The sequence below is a fragment of the Pseudopodoces humilis genome, chromosome 16, assembly GCF_049639895.1.
Source record: "Pseudopodoces humilis isolate 2021_Gansu_Grassland_sample_001 chromosome 16, ASM4963989v1, whole genome shotgun sequence".
In the NCBI taxonomy this organism is placed as follows: Eukaryota; Metazoa; Chordata; class Aves; order Passeriformes; family Paridae; genus Pseudopodoces; species Pseudopodoces humilis.
In genome coordinates this window covers 12,743,930-12,765,355 of record NC_142215.1, presented here as the reverse complement: position 1 = coordinate 12,765,355, position 21,426 = coordinate 12,743,930, and the positions used below count along the sequence as shown (strand labels likewise).

At 36.9% G+C, this 21,426-nt stretch overlaps 1 long non-coding RNA gene across 8 annotated transcripts in view; it reads left to right on the top strand.

Annotated features, from left to right (window-relative positions):
* The window catches only part of LOC106628110 (uncharacterized), a 67,525-nt gene that overhangs the window by 14,410 nt on the left and 31,689 nt on the right, over positions 1-21,426 (top strand). Inside the window, exon 1 of one of the 8 annotated variants that reach the window (XR_001331369.2) lies at positions 4,333-4,467. The exons of 6 other annotated variants lie outside the window; for them this stretch is intronic. This is a non-coding gene — a long non-coding RNA (uncharacterized LOC106628110). Of the gene's footprint in view, positions 1-4,332; positions 4,468-9,927; positions 10,089-21,426 lie in introns of those variants that run through there. One more of the 8 variants, XR_001331368.2, reaches the window with a different exon arrangement.

The following is a 21,426-nucleotide window of genomic DNA, read 5'->3' as shown; positions in this document are numbered from 1 at the left end:
GTTACCAGTGAGCCTCAGGGTCACCTTCAGGCAGTGCATGTGTAAGGCTGGGGAGAAACCCTACAATTCAAAGGAAAAACAAAGCCCGTTATAAGGATCTCTTTAAATTGTTCAGATGTTATAGGAAAACTCCTGGAATATGGCTAAAATGACTCTATAAAGTTCACCTAGTGGGATTTCAATAAAAATGATTTCTTGAAAGAATTTTCTCCAATCCTTCAGCATGGAAAAGAGTTTGTATGCCTGGAATCTGGAACACTTTCCTGTTCTTTCACAGCACCACTCACACTGGAAGATAGTTCTGCAGAGTGAATGGGAACCCATGTGCTAGTGCAGAATATTGTGCTAAACATTTGGTGGTGGTTTCAGACCACCTTAATTTTGTTTGTGATCAGCTGCTACAATGATAACATTATTTGACATGCTGTGCACTCTTGCCTTAGCTGTGGTGTAGAAGTATTCCCTGCAGATGGCTTACGGTGAATTTTGAATCTTTTTTCTTTTCTTGTTATTTCTGGATTTTTTAAAGCTAGAAATAATATGAAAATTTCTGTTTCTTGACATGTCAAAAACTTTGTGTCAGACCAAACCCAAAATATAAAATAAAAAGAGATATTTGAATGGACATTTGTATCCTTTGATTCCTAGGGCAATCTGCTCAGGGTAAAAGCATCAGAAATGAGAAGGTCATTTTAAATGAAAACGTTCTGTTTCTGCAAGCAGTAAGAGTTATTTTTTTATAGCTCTTGAAAGTCAAGGACCCTTGTGAAGTCGTTTACTTTGGGAATTTGATTGAAATCAAACCTGCAGGGAAAACCTGAGGGTCATGAGCTGACAAGAAGTAAGCGAAACCAACTCCTGAACATTCAGATGCAGAACAGAATGCATTTTTCTTACTTTTAAGGTGGCATATTACAATTCTTGCCTATGGGTGATGATATCTGAAAATTAACTTAGACTTGGGTGCAGGTCAGTAAATTCTGGCAATGTAAGTTGCATTTTGAATGTCTATAAATTTTCTTACTCTAGCTCCTGCTGCTCCCTGAACACTACTGGGCCTTTGATTGTTAAAGGGTTATTTGCTGGTGGGAAAAAAATTAAGTAACAGGAAATCAATTGAACTGTGAATGCGTTTGGATTCTGGAGTAGTTAAAGCTCAGGGCAGACTTTATCTGGTACATAAAGTTTTAACTAGTCAGTTCAATGCATTTTCACTTTTGAGATGTATAATGTGATGCTTAAATTGATGTTATATTTTCACTTGTCAGAAATCTTTTGCTTCAACTATCTTGATTTTGTTGTGACAAATCAATCTTAGGAGTAGAAATGATGAACTTGTCTGGTAGGTCTCAAATAAATAAGCATTAAATATAAATACTTCATATTCCTAAATAAAAGAAGATAGGTGTGTATATTTGTCGCGTTGCTTTACATCCTTTACGTTATGCTGCTGTAGTTTTGTTATAGTTACACATTATGCCAGTTCAATGTGTTTATTATTTTTGTATGTAAGCTTAGTCTGTCAACAAAATTATAGGACAATGAATGATAGCATTAAACATAACTCTGCTTGGTTTTGTTTCTGTCATCTTCTAACTTCCTTTCCTCCAACTTTTGACTACTTACAGTAGTGCTCTCTAGAGACAGAATTACTTTTTAACATTCAGTTTTAGAAGTGAGCTATATTTTTATTGCTCTGAGCTAACAGAGAAGCACAATTCCCTTAGAGGCTGTTTCAAACAACTTTGTAAGAAAAGAGACAGAAATATTTCAGGAAACAGATTATCCCTGACAAATATATACAGCTGTCTAATAGAGCAACCTCCTCAGACCCATCTATGTCACAGGATTTTTTTGGTCTCTCTAATCTTCTTACTTTTACAGAATCCAGTTTTGTATTCCATTAGTATGCATGTGTATGTTCTAATAGTCTATAAAAATGCTGCATGACCTACTTACTGAGAACCTGGTTTTACATCCCATTAGTGGGCATGTATTTTCACAGTAACAGACTTTTAAAAACACTGTGTGACCCATTTATTCTGCTTCATTGGTAACTCCTGATGTAGTGTGTATATACATCTCCTTTCCCATTGTTTAGAAAAATATGAGAAAACCTTCCAGTGTTGAACAAGAGTTCTGTGCTGTTTGAACTAACACTAATATGCTTGAAAGCATTTGCAATATAAGAAAACAGGATGTAGATGAAGAAACCTGTACTTAGAGAAGGATTAATATTGCAATGTATCCTGACCTATTTTTAAAGGAATCCTTGTTTTACTGATTTATGATTCCCTGTTGAACTCACTCATGCTTTACTTGATTTGGTTTTTTCTGAGATTCACTCAAGATGTTGAACAAAAAAGACTTTCTATAAATGAAGAAAGCATCCATTGTTTTTTTAATGCTAAGTGTAATTCCTAAATATTTTGAAGGACCATATTTTTTGTTTGTAACCTGCCATCTTCCTGTCATTTGATATGCTTTATTTTCCATGACACCTTTGATTTTTTTTATAGACTTCTATCAAAATTCTTTCCTAATCTTGACTGAGGAGCCTCTGAGTCTAATACAAAACTATTTAATATCTTTGCTCATTTTTGTCAGCCTGCTCTGTACTTTCTATTCTTCTAGTCTATTCTTTTTGAGGGCAGGGAGACCCAAAGTTGATTGTGTTTAAGATGTTTTGCCATGAAGTGCATAATGGTGTTTTGGTCCTTGTTTCTTTCTTAACACTGCCTAAGATTCAATTTGATCTTTTTTGAGTGCCATTGCATAGCAAACTGATGGCTTCATGAAATTAACTATTTCAGCCCCAGATCTGAAGTCCACCTGAGTGCTTATGACACATGTAAGAGACCACTTCCTATTTGCATGATGGAATGTTATTTGGCTGTAGCCTGATCTGCCATGGTGAGTAGTTAGCCAGACCTCTTCTTTTGCTCCATACGCTTTCAAGGAGGTAGTTTTGTGGTACAGTGCCATCCTTGGAGTGTCCCTGGGGTGCCATGGATTTAGATGATCTCTGCAGAGCCCATCTGCTTTCAGATGTGCCCTGGAGTGTTTTACATCCTGAATCAGAAGCATATGGTAGTAGTTTTATAATATCCCTCTCTTTGTGTGCCCATACTGGTGAGGAGATTATGTGCTAGATGAGGTAGGGGACTTCACTACTGAAGGTTAACCCTTGGAGATCTCATCTGTCTGTGTGGATATCAGTATCCCAGCAGGAGCTGAGCTCCTTACACCCACACAGTGTCTGTCCCTGATTTACTCATTGTCCTTCCCTACATGCACCCAAGTAGTAACTGGTTTACAGCCACAACACTACTCAGATGAGTCTCAGAATTCAAAGAGAAATAGAGAGATTCTAGTGCCAGGAATAAATGTGTACAGCACAGGAGGGGAAGGCAGAATGATCTAGTTCAAAGGATTTATAAAAATATGTGGACCCCTAGTAAGAGATGGGACTGTAGACTTCTGGGAGTATTCAAGTGTCTTTAGCGTGAAGTTAATCCATGAAACTAATTGTCCGTAATTTGGGGGTTTAACATTTTAGTTCTCAGGCTGAAGTAATTTCGTGGAGGAATTGCACAAAAGCCTATGAACAGGTTGCCTTATTGTACCTCATCTGCATGTAAATACTTTCCCCCCTGTTATAGTAAAAGGGCTTATTTACTGTAAACATTACCTAGGTTAATTAATTGCAGTATTGGAATTTTTAGTGTAACAGGAGAAGTTGCTATATCAACAGAGTGACATAAGATGAATATTGTACCCAACTCCTGACGCATAGTTAATACGTTTGATCTGCAGTTAATCACCTCACACTAAGAGGGAATGGTGTCATAATAAATAGTTTTTCTACCAACAATATGTGGCCCACAAAGCTAATGTTTAGAAAATATTTTGTCTTGACTTTTCAGTTTGAGAAATCAAAGTATATAGAGCTCAATAATTGTTGTAATTTGAAAGTTTTACATTAAATTATTGATGAAATTAATTTACTGTGCATTAGTAAAAGGGCTTGGAAAATGCTTAGGAACTGCTGCTTTTTGAACTCCTCTTTTAGTCTGGCAGAACATAGTGCAGCTTCCCTGTTGTTACCTATAAATCATTCAAAGTACTGAACATTATGTGACATAAATAAATAGATGTGTGACCTGGAAAGATGCAAGATCAGTTTTCAGTTTGACAAGGCACATGAGGTGAGGTAATTGATCCATTTAACATGTAGTAACATGAGAAATACATTTGGTTCCCTTGAACAATTAGATATATGTGATGTTATTAGTTTTAGCTTCCAAGCGCTTGTAAATGGTTCTGCATGAGCTCAGTCTTGGGAGACAGCTGCTGTTTTATACAAGGGGAAAAAATGGAAGATGGGAGTAAGCTCTTGTCACATAGGAATATGACTGCTCAGAGACTGGTATTTGATTATTTCACAGTAATACAAACAAATATGAGGTAAAATGTCAATTGGGATGGTTTTATTTTTAGCCTTCATTACCTGTATTTAAGCTCCATCACTTCAGATGGAGAACTTGGAATACCTCTAATCTTGAATGGTCTATTGCTTTCATTTGTTAATTGCTAATACCTTTTAATATTATGTTTATTACATTTATCTTTTATTTTCAGAACTGGTTCCCTCTCTGATGTGAAGCTTTACTAAATGACATAATTTTCCATAATATTAGCTGCTGAATAATTATTGTTCATGATGTCTAGGACTAAACAGTCAAATTCTATTGCAGAAAATGTGATTACAGAATGTTTCAAATCTGTGGGGGCTCTATAAAGCATGTAGGCATCAACACTACTTACTGGCAAAATGACCTGTTTAGCTTTAAGAATAACTGTGTACAGGTTTCAGCAGAGTCGTTGACCAAGGTTTCAATATTTCACATGGTTCATCAATATTTGTGATTTTTTATTAATTACTTTTAATGATCCAAGTTATACATTACATAAGCCTGTTTATTGTTATCAGAAATTAGTTACTGCTTTCATAATATAAACCAAGGAATAATATTCTGTTTTATTTTAAAATGAGTGTTGATTTTTAAAGATTTCTAAGACAAATATTTTTAAAAAGGACTAATTGAAAGTTCAATTCTTGCCATTTCTATTGGTGATCAAAGCACTGAGTATGTGTCTGTCTCCTGGGATTATGTCTTTTGAATAAGAAATAATAAAAAATAATTTGTATTATACTGACATAATTTGCAGTTGTATGAAAAACCTGTTAAACTAGTTGATCAAAGGAGATTATTGTAACTAAAGTGCCTGGCAGAGGAGACAGCTCTGGAACAAATGATACTGAAAGGAGGCTTATAAATGACTCAACTTTATTTGAAACTAAAGGACAAAACAAAGGCATGTTTATCCAACTGTTCATACTGCTTTCTGTGTTATAGCTTGTTCAATATGTAATGGAAAATAACAATTCTTTCCATGTTCTGCACCTCCCCCTCACAGTGGTACTTTTTTCTGTTTGCTGTATTGATCTTTCCAAAAAGATGGATCTACTGTACTACTAGCAGGGATAGGTATTAATCTCATTTAGCAAACCCCCTTGATATTATAGCAGTTGTCAGAGTGCTAGGGTCACTGCAGTTTATTTGTTTAATGTTGATTTTATTTCTAATCTTGGCTGAAGGTGATTCTGTATAACTCTGCAGTGCAAAAAATTTAAAATTGCATAATATCAGATTGCAATTTCAACTCCTGAAAAGCTGGACAATTTTGGAGAGCTTTAAGCAACTGATCACATAAACCAAAAATTAACTGCCACTACTCAATTGCACTAAAATATGCAGAGTGGCTTTGGATATATTTCATTCCCCAAAACAAAGCAAATGAGATGTTAAAAAACACATCTGCAACAACTTAAATAGATATTCCACTTTATTTATTATAGCAGATCTTGAGCACTTCCCTCTAGCTAAGAAGTTTTAAGGAGAGGAAAGATATTCTGAAATTGTATTAATTATGTAAGGTCTACAGGAAGCAAACATTAAGAATGTAAAGAATAAGAAGATTTTTTTGAATAAGAATTCAAAGCATATGCCTACAGTAGTGTTTTAATTTGGATGGGTTATGCTTTTGAAATTAATCTCCTGATCATCCCAAGCTACAATTCTTTGCTGTACATCATGAAATGGAACATGAAATTTTCATAATTTTGTATGATGTTCCGTGAGACTAAATCACTGCTGTGGCTTAACCCCAGCCAGCAGCTAAGCCCCAGAGAGCTGATCACTCCCTACCCCTCCAGTGGGATTGGGAGAGAGAACTGTAGAGCAGATGTTAGAAATTCACAGGTTCAGATAATGGGAATGGAAAAGTTGAGTAGGGGATGGGGAAGCTGTGCACACGAGCAAAGCAAAAAAAATTCACTGTTTTCCAGGGGTGGGCAGGTGTTCAGCAGGGCAGGGCCTGCCACGTGCAGCGCTGACTTGGGAAGAGAAGGGGCGTCGCTCCAAATGTCCACCCCTTCCTTTTTCTTCTCCCCACTTTGTGCTGGGCATGATGTGACATGGTCTGGAACAGCCCTGTGGTCAGTGGGGTCACCTGTCCTGACTGGGGCTCCTCACAGCCCTCACCAGCACGGCCCTGTGAAGAGTAGGAAGGGCCTTGGCTCTGGGCGAGCCCTGCTGAGCAATAACAAAACATCTCTGCTGTCAGCCCTGTGTTCAGCACACATCCAAAGCACAGCCCACACCAGCCACTAACCAGGGAAGAAAGTTAACTATTCTCCAGTCAAAACCAGCACAACTACAAATTAAAGTCTGGGAAATGTGTTTTGTGGATGTTGGGACATTAGTGGCTTTGAGTTTAATCTATAAATCTGCTGCCACCAGTCCTTGCTGCTTTGTCAGGTAGGCACAGCCGAAGTTGGGGCTCAAGTCTCATCAAATCTGAGATCAAACAGAAATCATGATGTACCATGAGCACTGTTGCCATCCAGAGATGCTCTTCCACAGAAGTACTTGTATTAATGAGGAATGTTAACATAACATTTCACAGGAGTAGATACCTGTTGATGGTTGTCAGATTTTAGGAGAAAGGAGAAGGAAGTTTGACAGTTGTGTGAGAAAGAGTAAGTATCTTTAGGCTCCTTTGTGCTTTTCAAGTAGCACATATATAGCACATGTGGCTCTCAGCAGAGCCATTGGAAGCCACCCGAGATGCTATAATTTGTTTCTTGCATTATAGGCAACAGAGTTTTGCTCAATATAGATCACTACTGTAATCCAATGTGGTTCAGAGCTGATAGGATTCACTTTTCTCTGGTCTTTGGAGGAGAGTTGGACACTTGATGTAAACATCTGTAAATATTTAAAACCTGACATCATCCCTGACAGATAAAGGACAATACAATCAAGGGCAGGATGTAGGACTCAGACTAAATACTAAATGATGCAGCTGGGTAGGTAAAGGTAAAATCTGTCCAGGAGGCTGCAGGAAAAAACAATTCCCTTCTAGAGGAAGGTGAAGCATAAAAGCTGGTACTATTGCAGGAGGTACTGTTCTGTGATAAAGGTACAAGCAGGAGGTTCTGTCCTCTCAGAAAAAATTAAGAGGACTGCAGACTTTGTACTATTGGTTTTTATCATATGTTTATGTCATTAACCTGAGTAGCATTGCTTTAATTTAAATATATCTGTATAAATTACAGCTTCTTGCTTAATTAAGCTTAGTGAGTCTTAGTTCAAATTTACAGAATTCTGTATTTTTAGTTAAGAAGCCAAATAGATATATTTTTCCTTAAAAAAAATACTGCATAATCTAAAGATTGCTGAGATGCCTAGAATGAATGCTAATGGTGATTTCTTGGTTAATGCTTCACTATATTCAGACTATTAAGTGTTCCTATTTGTATGAATACTCTTTTATGAAGAAATAGATTAATAATTAATTTTTTTCCAGAACCATTACTGTAAACATAATTTGAGCCACATTTACTTTTGTTAATTTTTTCTTGATTGTGTTTTGTGAGAGAACTTCTTCATACACTTTCCCAGTAATTTCTTGGGTATGGTTAAGAAAATGACATAGAAAAATGACACTAAAATATATAACCTGTGCAATGCAAGTATTTAGTTTTGTTGTGTAGCTGACTAGTTACTAATTTACCATGTTGGTTCATCTCATGTGGGATAACATGATCTCTTAAATTAAGAAGTAATTCTTTGTTTATGTAATTTCTTGAGAATGTCTAACTTTTTGGTCAGTGCTGTTGACATTCCTGCCTTTGAAAGCCATCAGATTAGAGAATTTCTGGGGATCTACCCCTAATTCATTTGGTATTGGTTTAGATTAAGTCACTGTTCCCAGTAGTTACTAAAACTAATCTCTTGGAAATCAGAAACGAGGGCATTTCAGAAATTAAACTGCTTTAATGTGAAGTGGTTCAAGCATAGATTGTAGTGTAGTTCTGCAAATAGGAGCTGTCACTTCTACCACCAGCAGTGATAGCCTTTTGGTATCTTATTTTACTGTTTACTGAAAATAGAGAGGTGTAAGATATCTTTATTATATCTTCTACAATCTCTTCCATCTGTGAGTGCACTGCCACAGTTTCATTCTCCATCTGTCCCTGGTTCTATCATATGGTTGTTTCAGTAAAACCTAGGGTTGTTTTCTTTGGAAGAGTCTCAAACAGAAACGGAGTGAACACAACTCAATGAAATGTTTAAGCATATTGCTGTTATTTTAATGTTCCAAATTTTAGCACTAGTGATTTAGATTAAAATTGTTCTAAGTCAAATCCTGAATACAAATTGAGTTTGGATTTTCTTTTTTCCCAGGGCTCTTAAAGCATTTTTTGTTTAATAATCTGTAAAAAGACAATGGAACGTGTGTCACATGCTTGAATGCTTTGAATCTAAACCAGCTGGGAATACCAGTTAATAAGTTTAACAATAGTGGGGATCATGTGTTCTATAGCAAAGTATGAACAAAAACAGTTTAAGATGTAATCATTGTTTTACTTTAACCTGGTATTTCTGTAGATATGGGATTTTTATCCATGAAGAGAACTCTAATATAGATGTATCTAGAAAAACTGCAAACTTCGGGGTCACTTATTCAGGAGGAGTTCTGCTCATGATTCTAGTCCATCTCCTTATTTACCCTTGTTATTTGTGTATTTCCACTGAAATATGGGATCTCTGGGAACTGGAGACTCGTAACACTCAAGTTAGTAAGCTAATAAAAAATGTTTATGGAAGTGAACATGAAAATGAATGAATTTAGATGAGTGCTGGGTTTTCTTGATCTGTGTGGCGTTACTGTTTTAGTGCACAGTTCTAATTGTATGTGAAATGTCTGGGAAGATAATTTTCCCTGCCTCTCATGTTTTTAAAGCTGTGTAGGTTAGTGGGCTGTTACACACTCCAGTGCTGTCCTCTTTCTCTACTAGTTCCATAATACTGCACAATTTTAAATATTGTTTAACACATGTAGAAAGTTAAAAACATGAATATATACACTGATCACATTTCAGGGACCAATTTAGTCTACAGGCTATTTTAGGGTACTAAGCAGAATTACCTTTAATTCTGAAATCCAATTCATAAAGTTGCAGATAAATAGAAATGTCTTGGATTTGCTCTTCTGGACTTGATCTAGAGTTATTTGACTAGAACTGGCATATCATGAAGAAATAGTTTTATGCTTTTAAAAGTTTTTAATAGAGACCATTATAATGAGCAGTTTTATATAATCAGATTAGCAAAATCCAAGATCTTTGCTTCTCAACTGTATTTCTGCCTCTGTGGTCACTTCTTTCCCCTGTGCTCTGTCTTTGTTAACATAGCTCAGTGGATCACTGACATCTTCAGTGGATGCCTGCCAAGGTTTCAGCTCAGCCACTGGCTTGTAATCTTGGCTATAAATATACCCCTCCTCTTCAGACAAGCTCGTAATAAATGAGGGAAATTATTACTTTACACAAACCTGAAATTTCAGCATGGACTGTTGTGTGTTAGGTATCTAGAAACATAATAATCCCACTTTGAATAAAACACATCTGAAGAGCTGCTCCACTTGTGTAAGTGCCCTTACTCTGCAAGTTGCTGGTGAGTAACTGCTGGTGCTTCTGGGCTGTGGGTGAATGTTTGGAGAGATTGACTGTCATGTGTACGTTGTGTTTGCAGCAAGTCTAGCACAACAAACCTCAAACCTGACCTGTAGGGGCTGCCTCTGTTGGTGGTGAGGAACAGGGTGTGTAGGTGGCAACAGATGGTAGTTACAGGCAGCCTTCAAGGAGGATTTTTCCTTAGCCCACGAGCATATGTTGAGTCCTGGGAAGACGTGCTGTGCTGCTGGAAGCGTTGGCTATGCAAGTCTCACTGTAGAGACACGGCTTTTGGAGACGGACTGTGAGAGCAGCAGGAGAGTTTGCTTTCTACCCAGGGGTCTGATTAAACTCAATTCTTGAGGCAGAGCTGATCTTTGAGCACTGCCCACTTCTGCTGGGCTTGTTATTGAAGGAAGAGATTGCCCAGAGGCAATTGGGTAATTTCTTTGTCAAATCTTGAACCCAGACCCTGCATAAATGGAACAAGTTACGCTTAAATTATACCCAGACTTGACGTCACTGGTTTCTCTTCCACTAGGAAGCTGACTTGCATGGTCCCAGACATCTGCCATCCTTCAGAAGGGGAGTGGCAGAACAAATGCTGCTGTGGGAAGAAAGCGAAACTAGGAAAAAATATTTCTCAAAAACATTGTGTGTGTTATTTCATTCTAATGATCTGTCTGGCAAATTTGATGGGCTGTACTTCTATTAAGGAAGAAAGCAAAGTAAAAATAAGCAACTGTTAATATGAGAGTGTTCTAGCAAGCAAACTTAATAGATACACTATGGCTTGACAACACAGATAAATACAGCCCTTGATTAAGAAGTATCGGTGAAGGATGAAAACCTGTTTTGATGTTTAAAGTGCGTGGAAATCCTGCTCTGTGTTTACCTGTACTTGTGCAGCTTTATGATCCTTTTGTTAATCCCCGAGCCAGGGACTGGATCAGAAAATTACCCTGGGAAGGAGGAAAGGTAGTGCAGGAGAATGACAGGATAAGTGTATGAAGAGTGTGTGTATACATATATACACCACCCTCTTTTATTTTTCCTTCATTTATTTTGAGCAATATTAGTTTATGAATTTTCCCTGCACTTGTCTGCTTATTCAACCTTATGTCACATCCTTGTTTGTGCTAATACAGCAAACTAATTGAGGTTAAAAATAACCTCTATCTGGAGCACATACTTACAGGCACAAAGCCACTGAGAAAAGAGTGAGGGCATCCAAATTTGTCTAGTTCCTCAGGCTAAATTCCAAAGTTTGTAGAAGAATAAAGCTCAGGAAGGAAAGCTTGGGAAAGTGGTAACAGGTCTCTGGAGAGATAAAATAAATGTTCACAGGGGCTGTGAGAGAAGCATTTTGATCAGGAGAATCTTGTAATTCAGTATTGAGTGAGTTAAGAGAAAAATATTAATTCATCAATATTGATACACTGAAAACAAAAATTGGTTTTTTTTTAAACACAGCTCTGTTTCTTTCACAAAATCTTTTTGGGGGTGATTGTAGAGAGCCCCAGAACCAGCAGCCATCAGTAGTAAATATTTCACAGCCTGATAAAGGAGTATTTACTGAAGCTGATAAAAGGAATTGCTTCTTAGTGGTACTTTGGATTGTTTTTTTTTTTTTTAATTATAGTCTTGGAAATGCTATTTATATATTGTATGTTTGAGTATAAATTATCGTTATAAAGATTAGATGTATGATCAAATGAAATAATTTTGTGATAGTTTCCACAAAGTTACATGTACAGCCAGAAATGATCAATTCTGCCTCTGCTGTGCCACTACACTGAATATTACTCTGGTTTTTCTTGAGTTTTCAATATCCAACTTTATGTTGGCTATATCTAGGGCAGATGTTGTAGCATTAAATGGAATAATGATTCCATAATCATTAATATGTAGGGTTCTGTTTAGCAGAAATATTTAGTTTTATTCTTCCCTCTGAGCCCTTGAGACAGACTTTGGAGAGGAGTTGGGGTCAAGAGGTTTCAAGGTATTGAAGTTGCCTCTTCTCTTTCTGTAGACATTTATGGAGAATTTTGCTATTTTTTCCCCACATCTTTCTAGGAAGTATGTGACACTTGTCTGTACATGCTTCATCTTTTGATGTACATCTATTAGTCAGATGAACTGCTCCATGTATAGGCGAGGGGAAGTACAAACAAAGGTATATTTGGTAAAGAAAAGGAAAACTTCTGCTGCTTCTGACATATATATCCTTCCAGGGTACACAAATAGTTATATATCATCCTTTTAATATTTCAGCTCTTGTTTATTTATATCAACATACTGGGATGCTCCAAAACATGTTCATTTTTATAGTTACCAATCAGCATGCAGGAGAAGTAAACCATGCAACTTGGGAATTGCTTATCAGCTGTATAATGAAGATGAATGGCATGCTAAATCTTACCTGATTATGCAAAAGTTGCTTTTTATGTTAGCAATGCCTTTGCTTTGCAGTTTGTAGAGAGCTGGGCATTGTGCATCTGATTAATCATGTAAAATGAGATTGAAAGAAAGGAGAAGAGGAAAACGTGATGCTGCATAATCTGTGTCTTTTCCAAGCAGGTGGCATTACCTGATGCTAAAATCTTGTTCTTTGTGGGAAAACTTTAAGTATAGCAAATGATAGTGAAATTCATAAGTTGTAGTGAGCCTCATTAAGAACTGGTTCTGTTAATGTGACTTCTGGAACAACTAATATAATCTTTAATGGCAAATATTTGCTAGGATTGGTTACATCATAAATTGAATGATATACCAACAGAAAGATAGTCCTAAACTCCTAATCTTCAACTTCCCTGTGGGATCTAATTGTAAAGCAAATTTTTTGATGGTATCTTCAATAATAGAAACTGAATCCAGCTTCATTTGTCTTGACTCAGAGGTTCAGGCCTTGGAATTACATCTACCAAAATTCAGTTATTGGTTTCTTGGGTTTGATTTTTTTTCCCCTCCCGTGTGTGTGCTCTCTTATTTAGAGCTGGAAAAGGAACAATAAAACTTCTTGCATAAATTTCAATTTTCCTTGAGATCTGAAACATTGTGATGAGAAATCTCAAAAGGCACAGGATGGCTCATCCTGCTGTGTTCCTGAGCAACTGTTTCATCAAGGAGAATCATAAGCTTTGGAAGATTTGCAGGTGTCTTTTCTTGGGAGATTCTCATATTGATGCAGTTCAGAAATCCTTCTTGTGAAAATGAATGCTACCACAGCAAACTGGATCTGTGGAGGATAAGAACTGTTTATTGTCACAGCAGTAAGTGACAAATTGTGACTATACAGTAAATGACTGCAGATGTTTTTTTAGGGCTTAAAAGAGAGAGAAGTATCAGAAAGTAAGGGGGGACTGAGTCAGGCAATGTATGTATTCTGTTCATCCCCAGATTTTCTGTGAAAATTAGGGCAATAACACTGCAATGAATGGTAATGAAAGCAAATTATGTTATTGTTCAGCATCATAAAAACCCAAACCTAAGCACTGACTGTGAGTGCTTTTTCACTGATGTGCCAGAATATAGCTTGCTTTTTGCAGGGATTTTGTGTTGCAACACAGCAATATTTTATGCATATTACTTTTGTCACTAGCACTAGAGCTAATCTCCTCCGTGGTGTCCAACTCCATCATCTCTGCATTATTACCTTGTTTATAACTGCACAGTGTTTCTACTGTGTGGCAGAGAAGGGTATCCTAATTTTCCTGAAATAGTGGCTGCTTGAGGATAGGAAGCTAAGGCAGTGAATGCACATTCAGTTTCTGGTGGTTGATTGAATCTAGAAGCTTTGTGCCACATTTCAGGGCCGTTCTGAAGTGATATGGGACTGGTTATGAAAAGTTAAGTTTGGATTGTATGAACTCAAAATGAATCTGAGTGGCTCATTGAAAGCAAGATGCCCACACTTTCTCTCCTCAATCACACAGCCCCTTCTTTTCCCAGCTAGGAACTCCACAACAGCATTCAGAGCGAAGCATTTGTAATGTGAAATTGCAGTCTCAGGATGTGTTTTAATCTCAGGACTGAAATTCATTCTGTTTTCTAATGGGAAACTTCACCCACACATAGGGAGACAGGCAGCTGAAAAATGTCTTGGAATTGGTTCAGTCAGACAAAGATCACTGCTTTGGAACATATTGGAGATCCTTTCATCTTCAGGTGTTTTAATTACTTGAACTTTAATTATTAAAATAATTACTTTAATTACTTGAACTCAGGTTTCTATTGTCTTTCAAACAGTATTATTGTGGGCAGAATGTGACCTTGGCCTCTGGCAGTAATTGGAGTGCCCCATGTTTTCATCTGAAGGGTGCACCCAGTTTGCCTGATGATAACCAGGACTGTGACCGTGCTGGTTTTGCTCAGCCTCAGGAGCTGCTCCCTGGTGAAGGCATTTGCCCCACAGGGTCATGGGCAGTGAAACTGTTGGTGGCACATTCCATAAGGAAGTGACATCCCTCGAGTGGAAAGATAAAGTTCCATTTGCACAGTGCAGGGTAAGAGTACTTGTTCAAAATGCAGTAAACAGCACGTGCCTCTGACAGATTTGCTGACAGGTGGCTGCTGAAGTCTGGGTTGGAAAGTCACCTTTCTCTTTTGATGCCAGTGTGAAGAGATTAATTCCCTGCTGCTTTGGACCAAATCAGTTATCCAAACCAGCACAGAAGGGTACAAAAGAGGTGGAGAAATTTTCATACTGCTCTTAGAGCTCAGAATAGGGAAGAGTCAGGTCTTGATAAGTGTTGGATGTCTAGAAGTAGTCCAACAATGTGTCCAGCAACCTGGAATGAAGTTTGTGATGGCAGGGTTGTAGTTTTGTTTTAGGGAGCCTGAATGAAAGAGGTGGTTTCTTATATAACTCCAAACTCTGGTCAGATGCTGATCCACCTTTTTGGATCAATTTTTGTCGAGAAATAGCTGTTCTGCTCTCTAAAGCTTCCACTGTGGAGGATTTGACTTTGCAGAACTTCTCCTCAATGCTTTTAGCACTTCCAGAAAGGCATCCTTCATCCTGTGGTTTTAATTGAACACCATTCATTGTACCATACCCTCAGTCAGTAAACAGAAGACATGAAAGGTGACAGTCTTTTCTTTCCACCATCACCTTTCTGTCTCCCACTTGATGAACAAATCAGTGTCTTTGATTTAAAAATTTGCCTGAATGTCATAAATGTTTAGTTTCTTTCCTTTGAAAATGTTTATTTAGGCAAAGGTTTTTCTTGAAGTGAAGAGTTTAAAGTCAGAAAATTAAATGCAAATGAAAAAAGGCTTCTTGAAAAAGATTCAATTAAGCATCACTAGCAATAGGTCAGGCCTTGTATATAAAAAAAATTCTATCTGTATGATGTTTTCCTATGATGTTTTCCCCTACCAGATGGAGATAGTGACATCCAGTCAACCTTCACTAAGAAATTGCTATGAACATTGAGTATCTGAGCACAGGAGCTTCTCTGTGCTCCTCAGAGATTTGCCATGCAGTTTCAGAACAACCTCTCAGTGGTGTTAAAAAAAAAAAATGTTCCTCAGGTGGTGTTTTTTCACCTTGATTGTAGCCTGTAAACTTCACCTATAAATGTTGCTTCCTTTTCACATTTGCCTGTTACAGGAGCAAAAATTCCAAGATTAGTGTCCTGATTCTGATATGTTTGCATTTTGTATGAGTGTTTCTCAGTGAAATCTGTCCTGGGAAGCAGGAATTCAGAGCATGCCTGCAAAATAAGACTTCATATGTACCTGCTTCATACTTGGAAATGCAGAATCTTGCCATTGATCTCAAGCTCATTGGAGGGGAAACAGTGTCAGCAGCAGCGAGATGATTATGGCTGTGTTTGCTGGTGTAGGCAGGGGCTTGGTTAGCACCGCTAAACCCTCAATTCCAGCTGTTAGCAGGATGGCATGTGCAATTACTTGTCAGACTGACAGGCTGTATTGCCTCATTTATAGTTTTTAAGGGTATGTAAAGTGCTTTAGCACAGCTGAGACAGAATTTAAAACCCTTGTGAAAACATGGGAATGCTGTGTTGCTGTGATTAGAGGAAACTGATGCGTGACCTAATGGCAACTTAGCTGAGAAGGAGAAATGATGAACCTTATTTTTTACAAGGCTAAAGTCCAAAAAAGGAAGACTTCATGTCTGGAGGCTATAGTGGTTGATGTGTGGATCCTAAACAATTAGGAAGCGTTTGTGCTGCTGCATATTTAGAGAGGCTCAGGGAATTTATAACATGGTTTTCTATAGTAATATTAATTACATATAATATTTACTGAAAAAAAATTACTCTGCACTTAGACCCTTTGTTATTTCAGATCTAATTGGAAGAAGGGTTGCCCATTTGAAAATTATAGGCTTATAATTGTTTTTTTTTCCCCTTTTGAGTTAGTATTGTAGCAGACATAGCAAACATCTATACATGAACAAGCAATTTATGTTAAAATATATTAAAATCAGAATTAATAAATGGAAGTTATCAAGGCAATGAGAGTTGCTTGAGTTTTTGCTTCTAACCTTCTCATGTGTTTCTGATGGTTTTGTTCTTTTTCTGTTTCCTAGAATGTTTATATGAATTTCTCTTTAGCTGAGCTTGATTTTCAGAATGTGTTTTGCTGTGTTCAGGTGATGTGGATTTTGATTTTTCAGGTCCAAGAGGTGTTCAGGGGTGTATCCAGTTCCCCCGTTCAGTTGCTCTGGGGTTATCTGTAGCTGCAGGCTCAGCTGCTGGGGCTCCCTGTGCTGCACGAACAGTTGGGGGTGCAGGAGAGGCTTCATCCAGGATTGGAACCTGGACTTGTCACCTTCCTTACAGTCAGATGAGACTTGTCAGATTTATGATTTCTGTGTCTTGTAGGAGCCATCTCAGTGTGTTTCTGACTCTGGATAAATAATGAGTTTTTTAAGGAGAGGTATTCATACAAACACATTCAAAACAGCTTTTTTTTTTTATTTTCCTGTCAGAAATACTCCTTTTTGGGCAGATGCAGAGTTCCTTCAGGGTTACTTTTGAGCATATTTTGGAACACTATCCCTGAGTAATTATTCTGAGTTATTTTTTAGGGAAGAAATTGAGGGGTAGTCAAGATTTTAAAGCTAGCTATAGACTAAATAATTAAATACAGCTGGAAATAGGATATCTTTAATGAAAATGTTTTGTAACTTTGTTTTATAAGTTTTATAACTTTGCTGACAAGCTTCAAACTGAACTTTCTTCCTTTCTAGCTCTTTTTTCTTTCTCAAGACTTCGGATTGACCACTACTCGAAATTTGTTTATTTCTTCTCCAAGTTTTTAATCTAAAATAACTGTACCCAGATACCACATTATACATGCAGCCTTCTTAAAATGGAATTAATCCACTTTGTGTAAAGACAAGTTATGTTTCAGATATATTTTGTGAAAAAAGCCAGACTACTTAAATAGTATTTATATGAGTTTTTCAAGTGTAGAAGTTTACTACTTCAATAGTTAAAGCTAGAGCTCAAATGCAGCTCATTTTTGAGAAGGTTTTTTTGTGCTGTGTAGCTCTTGCCAGCTGACAGAATAACCTTGGCAGAGTGCAGCTTTTGCTTCTTTTTCATACATATTTATTCTGCTACCCTAGGATCATCCAATGGGAATTTGTTACTTCAGCAATGATTGAAGAAATCTTATTTTTTAATCTAAGTAATTTTCTGTGAAGTTTAATTCATAACGTAAGAGCGCCTCCTGGGTAATAACTAAAAATGATATATTTTTAATGAAAAGAATTGCCTTGAGTCCTCAGTGTCCAGTAGACTTGCCTCCCGCTCTCCAAAATGCACAGATCATCTTCACCATATAATGTTTAATATTTCATTACAATTTAATTACTGGACAAATTCAAGATTAACAATAAAGATTGTCTCGGTTGGACTTGGGGCCTTTTAGAGCTGTAGGGGAGACTGGTTTCCAGTTGGTTCTCTTACAAAAAGAAACACAAAATTGGTTTGGGAAGAGTTCAGGCTAGTAAGAGACTTGCAGGCTCCATTTTTCCAGGTTGAATACTGACACAGATTTATCAAATCCCTGTGATTTTGTGTGGGGGCTTGTGAAAATGCTATGCTATTTGTTGTTCTATATGTTAAATGCTAAAATAAATAAAAAACCCTGCCCCCCCCCAGAAAGCCCCAAATCAAAAGCCACACTAAACCACAAACATTAATACCTAATCCTTTCTTCCTTGCCTTTTTTTCTGGAGGAAATTATTTTACACAATTATCTGCAACTTAATTTAAAATTCAGTATAATCATAGATCAGACAGCATGTTAAATCTGAATGAAAATCTTGGCAGCTTTTAATTTTAAATTTGGATGCCAGTTTGCACTTGTAGCTTAATGAATTTAAATAGTTCCATGAAATTTGGAGAGTATTCAGCCTTTTGGATTAATTTAATTTTTGCTTTTTGATACCTATTGATGGCAAATATAGAAGTATTAGAATTTGGTCAAAATAAGTAATACTGGAAATGATTAAAATCTCATAGGTATTTTTTAATTATTCTGTAATTTATTTGTGAACTGTTTGTGTCTAGGGAACAACTCCCGGTTCCTACAGTGTCATGAGATTTTATTTTTGCAGAGTGCTCTTTCAGCTAGATGCCTTTAAAACAGCCAGAGAATCATTGTAAAGCTGTGCAACTCTAGAGCTTCTGAAGTGTACATCAAAAGCTTAAAAAACAACATAGCATCTGGATGGACTTCTAAAAATACATTAAAATGTATTAAATGTAAGTTATTTTGTCATGTCTTGGTGAAGCTGTGAACTAATTAAGTACTTGTAATCTTGTTACTCACGGTTTAGGACAAAACATTGCTAATTGTCTTGCAGGAATTATTGATGGTGATGGTGCATGCAACATCTTGTAGTTCCAGTGATAGCTCTTGAATTTTACCTGAGAGTGGGTATAAAATTATTAAATTATATCTTTCAAAAAAAAAAAAACCTTGTCTCTCTCCATGCTGTGTGAGGAAAATTCAGATACTCATAGATGACGTGATGTATTTGCACATGGAATACAAAATTGTTTCAGAAAACAAAGGATGCTTGCTTTTAATGGTGACATGAATGGAAGTGTCATTGATACCTTTCTGATTTATAGTGAAAAGAAAGAGATGAACTGAACATGTATGGAGTGAATCAACAGGAAAATCAATAAAAAGAGAATTAATTTACATAGCTTTACACAATGCCAGGGCCTGATTCCTGCTATTGCTTATCAATCCTGGCAGCTTTGCCAGCTGATAGAAAAGCAAATTTTATTGATGAACATTGTCTGTGGGTATATGGCATCACAACTTAGCAAAGTGCTGCTGGGTTAAAGTGGCAATTGTAGGAGGTCCTGGACTGAGACAAAGAGCTTCAGATTTTGCTTTTCTAATTAATCTGCCTGTTCAGTTGTGTGGGTTCTGTGGATTTTTTGCTTTTTTTCCTATTAGGGCCTGCCTATGAGCCTCCAGGCTGAGCTGTGCATTTAATAAGGTCCACTTCAGTAATCTGTGCCAACAATGTTCCCAAGTGCCTCATGCTTTTGTTCTCATTGTAGTGAGAAGCCCAGAAATTACATTTACTACATTTACCTGTTGTTTATATCCCACAGAAAGGACTAACAGGAATTTAAGGTGTCTATTAGTTTTATGATACAGTTGTAGTCAGTTGAAGAACTTTAGATCTCCAAAATGTTGTGGGTTTTTGATTTGTTTGGATCTATACTGGATGTATAGGTAAAGAAACACTATGAAATATTAATCTGTGATGAATTTGATTAATTTAAATTGCAAATTAATGATTTGTTTGCTTCTGAATATTGATACCTTCACAGTGAAAATGGATTTACTTTACATTTTGGTATCTTACTCTGGAAATTTCAAGGGGTCAACTAATTCACAGCCTTTTTTACTTATCAACAATTATCAGAGGACAGGTTTGCTTGAAAAGTTGATTGAAATCTTCCTACTGTCACTGTCACTTGCCCTTTGTAATTTAAAATAGAATTTATTCTTGCTCCCTTGGTTTTATTGTGAGTCAGTGGTGGGACACTGCTTGCCTCAGAAGATGATTCTGGGTTAGTCAAGTGAGCTCAAAACATCACATAAGCAGAGACCCAGTGCCCACAGTCTCTACTCTGTTTGCTTCTGCCTCTGACTGGACAGAGTCAACTCATGAATGGTTTGGGGGGGTATGTCCCTGCAATTTAGCTTTTTTTATTATGGTATTGTCTGACTATAGTTTTACGTAGTAAAAGTTTCTGTGCTGTGTTACTGATGAGTTCAGAAGACATTTTTATTTTCTACAAAATTGTTCTGACAACAAACCTTTTATGAGCTTGGGGTATGGGCAGAAAGAATGGGGCAAGTTTGTTGTGCTGCTTGTCTTCTTTTTATTGGCTAAAGAAATACCAAAAGTGTTCTTAAAAGGGAATTTAAAAATGAATCTACAACTTTATTCCTCCTGCTGTAACTCCTTTCCAGGATGGTCTGAAGAGGTGGGTTTTTTTTCCCCTTTGTTTCTTTCTTATTGTTAGTCACAGTCACCTTGGTATATATAGATGTATGCTAATTATCCTCTATCAGCCTGTTCAAATAATTTAGAGTGTAAAAGTCTCAAAGGACTCTCTAGGTGGCAGGTCTGATTTAGAATAGCACAGCCTTTGTTACATGGGCCCTTTTCTTTCAGCTCTGCCGTTCTTCTGTTTTATTGCAATGTCTCTTATTTTGGCTTTTAGGTATCTCTTTTCCAGAGATATTTTATTTAAGACTGTCATCCCAGATACAATCTGCTACTGTAAATAATGATATTGTTCAAGACTTGCCTCCTCTGTTTGGCAAATTGTTTTCTCCTCTGTGTTCGCTTTGCTCTCTGCAAAAAAAGCAGATGCTATTCTCTAAATATTCCAGTTAACTGTGTTTGTTTCTATTAGCAGCATCTGACATGATGGATCTTAAACCTGCTCTGTGTTTCAATAAGCTGATTCTAGGCATTGCATTCAGCCAGACAGGACTCTCTTAGCTGGCACTAGCCTCAACAGCTCACTTGAAGCATTTGACAAAGATTTAACCCCTTCTCACAGTTTATTTAACCAGCCAGTCTAAATAACAGCATTTGCCAAAATGGCAAGCTGTTTATGAGCATTTTTCTATTTATTTATTATTTCTATTATTTTTCAAGAGATTCAATTAATGCAATAAATTTTGTGTAGTTTTGTTCATTTCCTTATGACAGAAGGATATATATTCAGTTTATATTCTGTTACACTCTTAATTTTTTCTACCAAATAAGTGTAGTAAGTTATTGCTAAGTGTAAACAGCATTCTTTTTTCTA